This window comes from Orycteropus afer, unplaced genomic scaffold (assembly GCF_000298275.1).
Source record: "Orycteropus afer afer isolate SDZICR_OR568_19922 unplaced genomic scaffold, OryAfe1.0 scaffold00594, whole genome shotgun sequence".
In the NCBI taxonomy this organism is placed as follows: domain Eukaryota; kingdom Metazoa; phylum Chordata; class Mammalia; order Tubulidentata; family Orycteropodidae; genus Orycteropus; species Orycteropus afer.
The window spans coordinates 338602-349907 of NW_006922181.1; positions in this window are offsets into that span (position 1 = coordinate 338602).

The window sequence follows — 11306 nt, forward strand, 5'->3', positions numbered from 1 at the left end:
AAAAAAAAGCACTGAGAAATTGTCAAAGATTTTTTGGAAGAAAACTTCCCTAATATTCTGAAAGACAAGCAGGTACAAATTCAAGAAGTTCAATGAACCCCAAATAGGATATACCCCAAATGGAATTCACCAAAACATAGCATGACTAAACTTTCCAACATCAAAGATGAAGAAAGAATATTGAAAGCAACTTGGAAAAAATGAAAAATTACATACAAAGAGAAGCTAAATCAGTCTAAGCTCTGATTTTTCAGCAGAAACCATGAAAACAAAAATAGGATGATCTATAAAAACTCTGGAAGAAAAAACAAAAGCTACCCAAGAAATATATATCTAAGCAGAGATGACACTCAAATAAGATAGTGAAATTAAGACATTTACAGATAAACAGGAATTAAGGGAATATGTAAAAACTAGACCAATCTTACAGGAAATACTAAAGGAAGTCCATCAGATTGAAAAACAATGACAAACAGAAACTGGACATTAAGATACATGACAATATCATCAAGAAATCAACTCAAATACAGAAGAATCAAAAATAAAATAAACCTACAAGACTGAAAATAAGGAATCAGAAAAGTCAATGTGTAAATGATAACTACAAAGCAAAGAGAGGGAATAATTGATATAGTTATATAATTTCCAAATGGAGAGGAAGTCAATAAAACATAAAGATAGAAAACACTGTTTTAAATGGGAAGATAATAAATTATAGGATAATTTCTAAAAAAAATTAATAAACCTCCTTATGAAAATAAAAAGAAAATTATTTAAAAATCAGTAAACACTAAAACAACAAGAAAATAAATGATAAGAAAATCTATAAATAAAATTAACAGAAAAATATATTGAACAAAGAAACTATCAATGTCTCACACACACACACATAAAAGTGCAAAATTATGAAAGTAAATTCATATCTATCAATAATTACACTAAATGTTCATGGATTAAATACAGCAATCAAAATATGGAGAATACTGGAATGGATCAGAAAAATATGGCCAATCAATATATTGTCTACAAGAGATACATCTTAGATACAAAGACAAAAATTAGCTATCAAAAAATGGAAAAACATATATCAAGCAAATGGCAAAAACAACAACAATGAAAAAAACATAAGTGATGACATTATTTTTTTATTTAAAAAAAAAAAACAACTTTAAGGCAAAAGCCAGGAAATCAGACCAGAAAGGATATTAAGTTTTAATTAATGGGTCAATCCATCAAGAGAACGTAACTTTAATAAATATCTATGCACCCAATGAAAGAGCCCCAAAATACATAAATCAAACTTTGACAGAATTGAAAGAGAAATAGACAACTCCACAATAACAGTAGGACACTTTAATATGCAACTTTTGATGAAGTAATGAAGGATAGAATAAACAAGGAACAAGTTCAGAAAAGATACCAAAGATCTGTCATGATAAAAATAAACCGTGCCTCATAGATTTACAGAACATTTCACCCAACAACAGCATCGTATACATGTTTTTTCAGTACACACAGAACTGTATGTTAGGCCATGAAGTGAGACCTTATCAATTTAAAAACATCAAAATACAACAAAGTATCTCTCAGATCACAATACTATAAAATTACAAATCAACAACAGGAAGATCAAGGGAAAAATCAACTGAATAACATTCTACTTAAAAAAATACTGGGTAAAAATAAATAATAAATGAAATTAAAATATTCCCTGAATGAAATGAGAATGAAAACAACATACCAAAGTATTTGGGGCACAGCAAAAGGAGTGCTCATAGGGCACTTTATACTCATAGGACACAAATGCACATATCACAAAAGAAATAAAAATAAAATCAATACCTTAACATCTCCAATAATTAGAAAAAGAACAGCAAAATAAAAATTAAGAAGTCCATAGTCACCAGAAGAAAAAAGTAATAAAGCTTCAAGCAGAAATAAATGAAACAAAAAAATAAAAATAATAGAAGGGATCAAAAACACTATAAGTTGGTTATTTGAACGAATTATTCAAACTGACAAACCACTGGACAGTTTAACAAAGGAAAGAAGGAGGAGATGCAAATAAGAAATAGAATAGGTGATATCAGAACAGAACCTACTGAAATATAAATAGGAAAATAACAGAATATTATGTACTCCAACAAATTTGAAAAACTGGAAGAAATGGACAAATTTCCAGAAACACTCTACCTACCCAAATTCACACAACCTGAGCTAGAAATTTTGAATAGATCCATCACAAGAGAAGAAATGGAACAAGTCATTTAAAAAAAAAAAAAATCTTACCCAGACAACTTCACTGGAGAATTCTAACAAACATTCAGAGAAAAGCTAAAACCTATTCTACTCAAACTATTCCAGAACAAAGAAAAAGATGGAATATTCCCAAATTCACTTTATGAATCAATCACAAACTTGATACCAAAGCCAGGCAAAAACACCACTAAAACAAAAATTACACATATATATCTCTCATGAATATAGGTGCAAAAATCCTCAACAAAATCCTACCCAGAAGACTCTAATACTGTATCAAAAAAACAATACATTACAAACAAGTGGGATTCATATCAGGTATGCAAACATAGTTTTACATTAGAAAAACAACCCAAGTAATATATTATGTAAATAAAATGAAGGAAAAGAATCACATAATCATATAAATTGATGCTAAAAGGCATTTCATAAAATCCAACACTTGGTCATGATAAAAAACTCTCAGTAAAATAGGAATATAAAGGAAATTCCTCAACATAATTAAGGGCATATACACAAAAACAACAATCAACATTATTCTCAACTGAGAGTATGAAAGCATTTTCCTTACAAATGAGATCCAGATAAGGATGCTCTTTTTCATCATGCCTATTCAATATAGTATTGGAAGACCTGACCAGAGAAACAAGGAAAGAAAGGGAAATAAAAGGCAATTAAATTGGCAAAGAAAAAGTAAAGCTATATCTATTTGCAAATGATGTGATCTTATACATAGAAAGTCCTAGGGATGCAACAAGAATACTGCTGGAACTAATAAAAGGATGCAGCAAAATGACAGATACAAGATCAATACATAAAAATCAGTTGTATTACTCTATACTAACAAAGAGAACTCTGAAAAGGAAATCAGAATAACAATACCATTTACAATAACCAACCAAAAGATGAAATATGTAAGAATAAATCTAACAAGAGACACAAAAGAGAGATACAAAGAAAACACTACTACAAGGAAGCAAAAGAGATCTACAAAAATGGAAGGATATACCATGCTAATAGACAAGAAGACATATTATTGTGAAAATGTCAATACTATCCAAAGTGATCTACAGATAAAATGCAATCCTGAATCAGATCCCTTCATCATTCCTTAAAGACATGTAAAGACATTTGTGTTGTTGTTGTTGTTGTTGTGTGCTGTCGAGTAATCTCCAACTCATAGGAAACCTATGTACAACAGAATGAAACACTGCTCAGTCCTGTGCCAACTCATGATCCCTACTATACCTAAGCCCATTGCTGCAGCCACCATGTCAGTCCATCTTGTTAAGGGTCTTCTCCTTTTTCATTGACCCTCCATTTTACCAAGCATGACATCCTTTTCCGGAGAATGGTTCCTTCTGACAACATGACCAAATTAGGTGAGACAACGTCTGGCCATTCTTGCTTCCAAGGAATATTCTGGCTGCACTTCTTCCAGGACAGATCTGTTAGTTCTTTTAGCAGTCCATGGTACTTTCAGCATTTTTCACCAACACCACAACTCAAAAGCATCAACTCTTCTTAAGTATTCCTGAATCATTGTTCAGCTTTCATATGCAGATGAAGTGATTGAAAATACAGTGGCTTGGATCAGGCACATCTTAGTCTTCAAGGAGATAACTTTGCTTTCCAGAACTTGAAAGAGGTCTTTTGCAACAGATTTGCCCAATGCAATACATCTTTTGATGTCTTGACTGCTGCTTTCATTGGCATTGACCATAGAATCAAGTAATATGAAGTCCTTGACAACTTCAATCTTTTCTTCATTCATCATCATGCTGCTCATTGGTCCAGGTGTGAGGATTTTTGTCTTCTTTATATTGAGGTGTAATCCATACTGCAGACTATATGCTTTAATCTTCATCAGCAAGTGCTCCAAGGCCTCTTCACTTTTTGCCTCAACCCTTCCGGTATTGCCACCTACCTGGTGCCATAATTGTGTTTTCAGAAGGCCATTCCTTCATTCTATCAAGCCAGCTGCTTCAGGATGATGATACCCAGTGAATTACATGACATTGGTCCATTGCTGCACTTCATTTACTTTGAAGGGAGTCCCTTGATCTGAGGCAATGCTGTGTAAGATACCATGACAGTGGATAAGGCATTCTGTAAGTCCAAAGATGGTAGTTTTGGCAGAAGAATTGTGTATACAGAGTAAGTGTTTATTCCAGTAAAAACAAAATGCTGCCCTTTCCATGATGGAAGTGGTCCAATGTAATAAACCTTCTACCAGATTTCTGACTGGTTGCCCCAAGGAATGGTTCCATATTACAGACTCAGTGTTGGTCTCTGCTGCTGACAGATTAAGCACTCTACAGTGGCTGTAGCCAAGTTGGCCTTGGTGAGTGGAAGTTCCTGTTGCTAAGCCCATACATAACCTCTCCCCCTCTCACCATGGCTACTTTGTTAATGAGCCCATTGGGCAATGATAGGAGTGTCTGTGGAAAAAGGATGACTTGTTTCCACAGAACGTATCATCCTAGCCATTTGATTATTAAAATATTCTGCTGAGGTCACCCTTTGGTGAGCATTTATGTGAGACTCAAATATCTTTACTTCTTTGGACCATTCAGAGAGGTCTCTCCATATATCTCTTCCCATATCTCTGTGCCATCAAGTTCCCAATCAGGTTTCTTCCAAGTCCCTGACCAAACAGGCCAACCTTTGGCCACAGCCCATAAATTAGTATACAATTGCATATCTGGCCATTTCTCCTTCCAACCCAATTGAACAAACAGGTGCAATGCTCAAAAATTTTCCTATTGGGAGTATTTACCTTCATTGTCTTTCAGGGATGTCTCATAAAGGGACTGCAGTGCTGGTGCTATCCACTTGTAGTTGTGCCTGCATATCATGCAGAATCATCTGTAAACCAGGTATGAGTTTTCTCTTTCTCAGTCAACTGATCATAAGGAATTCCCCCTGATACCACAGGTATAGACTGGGAAAGAGAAGGTGATGTGTTTGGAGTGGAGACCATAGGCAGTTGAGCCATTTCCTCATGCAACTTACTTGTGCTTTCAGGTCCTGCCTGAAACCAATATCTTATATACCACTGCCATTTAATGATGGAGTGCTGTTGTGTACATCCAACTCTGTGACTCTGTGGGTCAGACAATGCCTAATTCATGATGGGAAGCTCAGGCTGCATGGTGATTTCGTGACCCATGGTGAGGCATGTAGTCTCTATTAAGGCCTAATAGCAAGCCAAATACTGTTTCTCAAAATGAGAACAGTTATCTGAAGAGGACAACAGGTCTTTGTCCCAAAACCCTAAGGGTCTGTGATTTATTTCACCAATAGGGGCCCAGCAAAGACTCCAAACAGCATCTATTTGTCACTGACACTTCAAGCACCATTAGATAAGCTGGATCATATGGTGCAAGTGGCAGAACAGCTTGCACAGAAGCCTGAACCTGTTACAGAGCCTTCTGTTGTTCTCAGTCCCTCTCAGAATTAGCAGTTTTTTTAGTCACTTGATAGTCTGGTGTGTTGTTGTTGTTATTTGCCATAGAGTCGGCCCCGACTCCTAGCGACCCCTCCTTGGGTTTCCGAGGCAGTTATCATGACAGAAGTAGGATTGCCCAACCTTCCTTCCGAGGAGTGGCTGGTGGGTTTGAGCCGCCAGCCTCCTGGTTAGCAGTCAAGTGCCTTAGGCACTATGCTACCAGAGATAGTCTGGTGTAGCACACCCAAATGAGGGTTATGTTGCCCCCCAAAATCCAAAAAGGACCACTAGACATTGAACCTCCTTTATAGTTGTGGATGGAGCCAGATGCAATAATTTATACTTTAGTGTGAATATCTCAACATGCCCATACCACTGGGCCCATAGACATTTCACTGAGGGGAAAGCACCTGATTTTTCCACAGGTTAATTTCCCACCCTCTAGCAGCTCTGGTAGCATAGTGCCTAAGGCACTTGACTGCTAACCAGAAGGCTGGCAGTTCAAACCCACCAGCCACTCCTCAGAAGGAAGATTGGGCAATCTATTTCCATAGTGATACTGCTTTGGAAGTCCAAAGAGGGGTCACTATGGGCATGCAAATATCTCTCCAATAAGTCTAGAGTTATTGATAACTCTTCCTTACTAGGTCCAATCTGCATATGTCATCAATATAATGGACCAATGTGATGTCCCATGGAAGGGAAAGGTGATCAAGTTCCCTGCAGACTAAACTATGTCATAGTATTGGAGAGTTGATATACCCCTGAAGTAATACAGTGAAAGTGCATTGCTAGCTTTGCCAGCTGAAGGCAAATTGCTTCTAATGATCCTTCAAAATTGGAATTGAGAAAAAGGAATTGGCCAAATCAATAGCTGCATAGCAGGTGCTAGGAGATATACTAATTTCCTTAAGCAATAAAACCTCATTTGGAACTGCAGCTGCAATTAGAGTCACCATCTGATTAAGTATACTATAATACATTGTCAATCTCCAACATCCATTCATTTTTTGGCACAGGCCGAATAGGCAAGTTAAGTGGGGATATGGTGGGGATCACCACCCCTGCATCTTTCAAGTCCTTGGTGGTGGCACTAATCTCTACAATCCCTCCAGGAATGTGGTATTGCTTTTTGTTTACTGTTTTCCTAAGGGAAATTTTCATGGTTTACACTTGCCTTTTCCTACCATAAGCCCTAACTCCACACATCAGGGATTCAATGTGGGGATTTTGCCAGTTGCTGAGTATATTTATTCCAATTATGCATTCTGTTGTTGTTGTTGTTGTTATGTGCCATTGAGTCAGACCCAACTCATAGTGACCCCTCCTTGAGTTTCCAAGGTGGTATCACTACGGAAGTAGATTGCCCAACCTTCCTTCCAAGGAGTGGCTGGGGGGTTTGAACCGCCAAACTTCTGGTTACCACTCATGTGTCTTAGGCACTACACTACCAGAGCTCCCTGGGGAAATCACTACAGGATGGGTTCAGGGACCCACTGGACCCAATGTAAGACAGACCTGCAATAGGCTCCATCAATAACTTGGCCTTAATATGCCCCTGGTCTGACCTGTGGACAAAAATGATATTTTAGATCTCCTCAATTAGTGTCAATTCAGAGCTAGTATCCAGTAAGTCTGGAAAAATATGATTATTTCCTTTTCACCAATGAACAGTCACTTTGTTTTGACCATAGATCCCTTTGGGGAAAGCAGGAAGAAAAATTAACAGTATCAATTCTTGACAGTGTAGTGGGGTCCTTCCTCAAGAAGATCTGGCCTCCCTTTCATTCAGGTGGTTGGGGATCTGTAAACAGGTTCATGTCTGGGAATTTAGTAAGGGGCCATAACTCTCTATTCTGGCAATTCAACTTAGACTGCTGTTCATTTGACCTAGAATTCTTCCACTAGTAGAAACTAAGAACATGTTTAGTAGATTTCCCATCTATTTCACTCATAGGTATACACCATGCCTAAGCATCCAAAGCCATAAAATCATACAAGTCTAGCTATTCTGATTATTGCTTTGATTCTGCTGCTCATTATGGTAACCATATCCACCTTTTCTTTGTTGACTAAATGCTGCCACTTGGCCTCTACCTCCATGGTGTCCAATCAGTCCACCGTAGTTAGGTGTCTTAATTCAATCAGGGCAGCTCTCACTGTCAAATATGGCTTATATAAAATATCAGTCATAGAATTCAAGGATGATGGGGCTCGCTTCACAAATTTGTCCCTTACTGTAGTGGTAAAAAGTGTATCCTGTGGGTATTCTATGTGTGGGTCTTTAGGTCTAATCTGATAAATTCATTCTAGCATGTCTATTTGTCTAAGCCTTTGAATACTTACTTCTATATTATACCAGGGCATATCTGATACTTCAACTTGACTTGCTATCACATAATCCATGCTTCAGTAAACTAACCAAACTATTAGATCCTTTCCTAACCTCTCAAGCTGAAACAGTGAATGAAAAATCTGTGCTAAGTGGTCCCAAATCAATGAACTCAGACTGTTGCAATGATATGTTCCTTGCACAACTACCCACACCCTTAATAGCCATTCCCACACTTATTCTCCAGGTTTCTGTTTGTACATATTAGTAAAACCAAGCAGTTCTTTTCAAGTGTAGCATACCTCTTCCTGGGTCACACATTGTACTTCTCCTTTTGGGGCTGTCTGGGGCTTAAGTCTAGTTGTAGGTCTAGAAACAACAGTGGGTGTTGAGGGTGTTTCCTGGGAAAATTCAACAATGTCTTGTAAGGCATCTTCCTCAGGCTGTTCCCCAGATGCCACCCCAGGTGATATCTCAGACAGTGACTCAGCAGGTGCAGCTGAGTTAGTCTCATCAGATGGGGGTAAGAAGCTTTGTTGTGCTGGCAGGAGTTATGCAATGGAATTTATGGGCTCAGTGTCCCCAGCCCATATGCCCATATGGCCCCATCCCAAGTTTCAGGATTCCATTTCTTCCCAATCAATATCCTCATTTTAACTTCAGACACTATTCAAGTTTGGCAATTCAACTGGCATTGTAATTCATCCACTCTTATGATAAGACTGGGTTTGGTTGTTGGTACTCTCAGCTCTGATACTACAAGAAATAAGATTTTCTTTCAGGGCACAATTGGAAACATTTGGGCAATCTACTTCCATAGTGATACCACCTCAGAAACAAAAAGGGGGTGTCACTATGAGTCGGATCCAACTCAACAGCAGTGAGTTTTGTTTTTATGAAGTTATTTAAGCTGTGACTCATAAACCCTGAACTCATCTCATTCTTTCACTACTTTGTCTAGCATAAGTAGGACCAATAAACCAGTTTCTTTATATTCCTTATTCTGACAAAAATTGCAGAAAAGTATCAAACATATGATCACCCAGAACCTTACTTCTCACCAACACTTGATCTGTTGGTGGGGCTACTTTGTGCATTAATAAGGCCACCTCACACCATGAATTGGCAGTGTCCTCTTTACTAATTGAGGCAGAGTCATCGATGCCTTTATAATTAATCAAAATTGAGAATGAATTTAGAAAACCCATCCTTATAATTTTGTTTTTCTAGATCCACTCTCAGAACCAAATGCCTTAGGCTTGGTTCTCTGGAGGAAAAAAAAAAAAACAGTGATATATATATATATATATATATAGAGAGAGAGAGAGAGAGAGAGAGAGAGAAATTTATCTCAAGGAAATGGTTCATACAGTTGTAAAATTTGGCAAGTCCCAAGTTGATGGGTCAAACATCAAGCTGGAGGCTTATCCTGATTCATGCAGCTGCAAGAGCTGATAAACACAAGGTCAGCAGACAGGGTAGCATGTAGTGATTTTTGTTTGCTTCAGAGGATGATGGATCCAAGGTCAGCAGGTAAAAAATGGCAGACTGTTGGCTCACAGGCTGCAAAGTCAACAATCCCAAGATCAGCAGGCTACAGGTCCCAATGCAGGAACTGGAGATTTCTGCCAGTTGAAGATCCAGCAGAAAGCCTTAGAATATTCATAGGATGTCCATATGTATGTTGGAAGCAGCCCACACCTCTGAGGAAAGTCCCTTACAACTGATTGACTGCTTATAGCACATCTCATCATGGATGTGATTATATTATATCAGATCTCATCATGGGGAAGACTCTATAAAAACTGCTGAACTTAAACACTTAGAATCATGGGCCAGCTAAGTTGACACACAACCTTAACCAGTATGTAACTGCACTGTAATGCAGTAACATATTTAAATTCCTGAAAGGAAAAAATTCAACAAAGAATTTTGTATCCAGCAAAACTGTGCTTCAGAAATGAGAGAAAATTAAGACATCCCCACATAAATGAATATCTTTACAACTGGACCAATAAGCAGCATCATAATAAATGGAGAAAAGACTGAAGTTGTCAAATATTTCATATTACTTGGATCCATAACCAATACCAATGGAAGTAGCAGTGAAGGAATTAGGTGACATATTGCACTGGGTAAATCTGCTGCAAAAGACCTCTTGAAAGTGCTAAAGAGCAACGGTGTCTCTTTGAAGACTAAGATGTATCTAACCCAAGCCATGGTATTTTCACTAGCCTCATATGCATGTGAAAGCTAGAAAATTAATAAGGAAGACCAAAGAAGAGTTAATGCTTTCAAGTTGTGGTGTTGGTGAAGAATACTAAAAGTACCATTGACTGCTAGAAGGACTAACAATTTTGTCCCAGAAGTGCAGCCAGAATTCTCCTTGGAAGTGAGAATGGTCAGACTTTATCTCACCTCCTTTGGTTGTGTTGTCAGAAGGAACCCCTCCCTGGTGAAGTATATCACTCTTGGTAAAGCAGAGGGCCAGCGAAAAATATGAATGCCTTCAACGAGATGGATTGACCCAGTGGCTGCAATGGTGGGCTTAGGTACAGCAAGGATTGTGAGGCTGGCCCAGGGCTAGGAAGTGTTTCATTCTGTTGTACATAGGGTCTCTATGAGTTGGAGCTGACTCAAATGGCACCTAACAACAAAAACAACTACAAATAAACAAAAAGTGAAAGAAATGCTAAACAGAGTTCTTCAGGTTAAAATGAGAATGCTAACATGTAACCCAGCTGTATGAAAAAAATAAAGCTCTTCAGTTAAGGTAACTGCCTGGACAAATATAAAAATTATTACAACTGTATTTTCTGGTGGTAATTCCATTATTAATACCCTACATAGTTTAAAAGACAAACACATAAAAATTAATTTTAAGCCTGCAGTACTAGGCATATAATGTATAAATAAATAATTTGGGATAACAACATAAAAATGGGGAGTTGGCATTTGTATAGAAGATGAATTTTTGTATGTTATTGAAATATATACACAAAAGGAAATTAGAAAATAATCAAACTGGCTCAAGACAAAAAATAAATAAATAAACACAGTAAAACGCAGTAGTGGAAAAAATGCTGGACATAAAGATCTAAGACATAAAGATAAATAAATTATTATTACCTAAAATATTAATGGCTGAAATAGTCTTATCAAAAGGCAAAAATTGGCAGTGTGTTTTAAAAAATAAAACTAAAAATTATGATCTAACTATATCCTGTTTTCAAAAGACTTCCTTTAGCTCCAAAGGCACAAATA